At 46.4% G+C, this 2,976-nt stretch overlaps 1 pseudogene; it reads right to left on the minus strand.

The window, feature by feature from the left end:
- Positions 1-1,929: 1,929 nt before the first annotated feature.
- Positions 1,930-2,729, minus strand: LOC103586881 (annotated as a pseudogene).
- Between the last annotated feature and the right edge of the window lie 247 nt (positions 2,730-2,976).

The following is a 2,976-nucleotide window of genomic DNA, read 5'->3' on the forward strand; positions in this document are numbered from 1 at the left end:
CTGAGGCACTGGCTTGGTGTGCCTGGTTGTGGGAGAGAGGTCCAGTCCCCTTCTCCTTGCCTCAGGTCCCTGAGCAGGCCCCAAGGCGCTGTTGCCATGTGCCTAGTTGTGGGAGGAGGGTCCGGTCCCCTTCTCCATGCTTTGGGTACTCAAGTGGGCCCTGAGGTGCTGGTGTTTTGTGCCTGGTGTGGGAGGAGGGTCCGGTTCCCAGCTCCATACCTTAGGTCACTGGACAGGACCTGAGGCACTGGCTTGGTGTGCCTGGTTGTGGGAGAGAGGTCCAGTCCCCTTCTCCTTGCCTCAGGTCCCTGAGCAGGCCTCAAGGTGCTGTCTTGGTGTGCCTGGTTGTCGGAGGGGGTTCCAATCCCCTTCTCCATGCTTTGGGTCCCTGGGCTTGCCCCAAGGCACTGGTGCATTTTGCCTGGAAGTGGGAGTCGGGTCCGGTCCCTGGATCTAATCCTCCAGTTACCAGTCAGGCCCCAAGGTGCTGGTGGTGTGCCTGGGCCAGAACTAATTTTTTGTCCTTTGCTTCTAACACGGGGGAACTTTCTATGGAAACCAGTATTTGAGCTGTGTGGTTGTTTAAATTGCTACTTTGCTGCTGTTTCCCTAGGGAAGGCCTTTTGTGCAGCTCAGGGTTTCATGGTTGATCTTATAGGTACTTCCGGCTCTCCAGAGACCCAGTGGATCTGTGTTCTGTAGAATCTCTGATCTGGGCCTGAGTTTTTTCATCAAACTGCACCCTATGCAATTCTGCATTCCAAACCAGTCTCCTCTGAATGGTCCTGTGCTGATTGGGGGGCAGGTCGACTGTCCTTGCTGTGTCCCAGTGTTCTCCTGGTGTTCCCATCTTGCCCACCGCCCATGCTCCAAACACTTCCCATGGGATAGGCCCTGTGCTGGTCCCTTGTGATGACTCACTGGCCTCTGAATAGCTCCCTTTTTTCTGTTGTTCTGACTCCTCACTCCTGCGTGGGTCCATGGGAAACCTATTAGTGGTCTTGCTGTCCTGGGGTCTGCCAAGGCCCTCTTCTCTCCTGCTGCCTCCAAGTAACTCCATCTGAAGGGCACAGCTGTGGCTCCTGCTCTATGTGCTTATCAGCTCAAGCCATAAAGCAGCCATGGCCCAAAATGCTCAGAGCTGCTTTTTCTTTCTCTTATTGTGGCTTCTCCCCTTTCATGAACTCCGCAGGTATCTCTTCCTCTTCCCCTGAGTTCCAGCAGCCCCAGCTTGGCTGATGTTACATTTATATAGTTGTAAATTTGGTTGGTTTGTGGGAGAGAGTGACACTGGGAACCATCTATTCCACCATCTTGATTGGAGCTCTCCCTGAAAACAATTTAAATGTCCATAGTAGGGAACGAGTTATTCTATGCAATAGAATAGCAGTTCTCAAACTTTTTAGTCTGAGAAGCATGTTATACTCTTAAAAATTATTGAGGACCCCAAGCAGCTTTAGTTTACATAAATTATATTAATATTTATTATCATTTTAGCAATTAGAAATTTAAAAGAATACTTATTTTAAAATAACAATAATAAATTTATTATATGTTAATGTAACACTTTTTTTTTTGAAAAATAACCATATTTTCCAAAACACAAAAGAATCAGTGAGAAGGTTTGCATAATTTGTATTTTTGCAAATCTCTTTAATATCTGGCTTAATGGAAGAGAGCTGTATTCTCAGGTCTGCTTCTGCATTCACTCTGTTGCAATAACACAGGTCGGGTAGCCTCTGGAAAACTCCACTGTACACTAGTGAAAGAGTAAAAAAGGAAAGTAACATTTTAGGTTATTATGAAAATAATTTTGATTTCAAGACCACCTGTCACTTTGAGAACTACTGCATTGGAATACTATGTGCCTTATTTTTTTGAAGGAAAAAATTTTTTATCTTTATATACAAAAAACTCAACAATGTACCTTTACCCCAGTTTAGTGGTAAGTTCTTCAGCCTTTGCATTTCCCAGCTTGGCAATGTGAGCCACAGATTTTGGACCCAGAACGTTGCCTCCCCAGTGACAGCAGATCTCATCATATCTGTCATTGTAGTCGGTCCTGATAGCTTCCACCAGCTTAGCCAGAGTTCCTTTGTCTTCCGAGTTAACATGCATGAAGGCAGTGGTGGTGTAGGTTTTCCTGTGGACTAGTCCTCCCGGTCTGGCCTTCCCCTTGGTAATGCAGTAGGGGACCTCCATCTTATGGCACAGGGCAGGCAGGAAAACAAGCAGCTCAATGGGATCCACATCATGTGTAATCACTACCTACTGCATCTTCTTGTTCTCCACCAGAGTGGTGACAATATTAACCCCTGCTCGAAGGACAGGTGGTCTCTTTGTGAGGACATCACCTTTGCCGGGAGCTTTCTTCTCATCCCGAGTCAACAGTCTCTGCTTCTTCTCTTTCTTTGTCTCCTGTCTGTACTTGTGGGGCAGCTTAAGCAATTGAGTAGCTGCCTGGCGGTCCAAGGCCTGGGTGAACTGGTTAATCGCAGGAGGCACTCAGCCGCTTATAGAGGATAGCCCTTTGTCGCTGCAGCCAGATGGAGCCGGCCCATTTGACAAAGCGCATGAGGTCCCTTTTGGGCTGGATATCCTGTCCAATGCCGAAGTTCTTAGGCTTCTTCTCAAAGACAGGGTTTACCACCTTCTCGGCCTCCTGCTTCTTCATGACGGCAGGGGCTGGGGGCCACCTTCTTCTCCTTGGCCTTCTCCCCGTTCGGCATCTTGGATGGTTGGAGGTGAGAGCCTATGTGCCTTTTTAAATGAGGAGGCTCTTTATATGCTGTTGTAGAGGATCTCTAAAATACATTGTTAAGTGACAAAAAAAATAAAAGCAAGGTACAGAACCCTGTATACCAGCACTTCATTCATTTGAAAATAATCAGGGAAAAAGAATAAATATGTATGTATTTATTTGTATGTACATGTATCACTGGAAGAATATACAAAAAAAAAAAAAAAAAAAAAAAA

The sequence above is a fragment of the Galeopterus variegatus genome, unplaced genomic scaffold, assembly GCF_000696425.1.
Source record: "Galeopterus variegatus unplaced genomic scaffold, G_variegatus-3.0.2 Scaffold389, whole genome shotgun sequence".
NCBI lineage: Eukaryota > Metazoa > Chordata > Mammalia > Dermoptera > Cynocephalidae > Galeopterus > Galeopterus variegatus.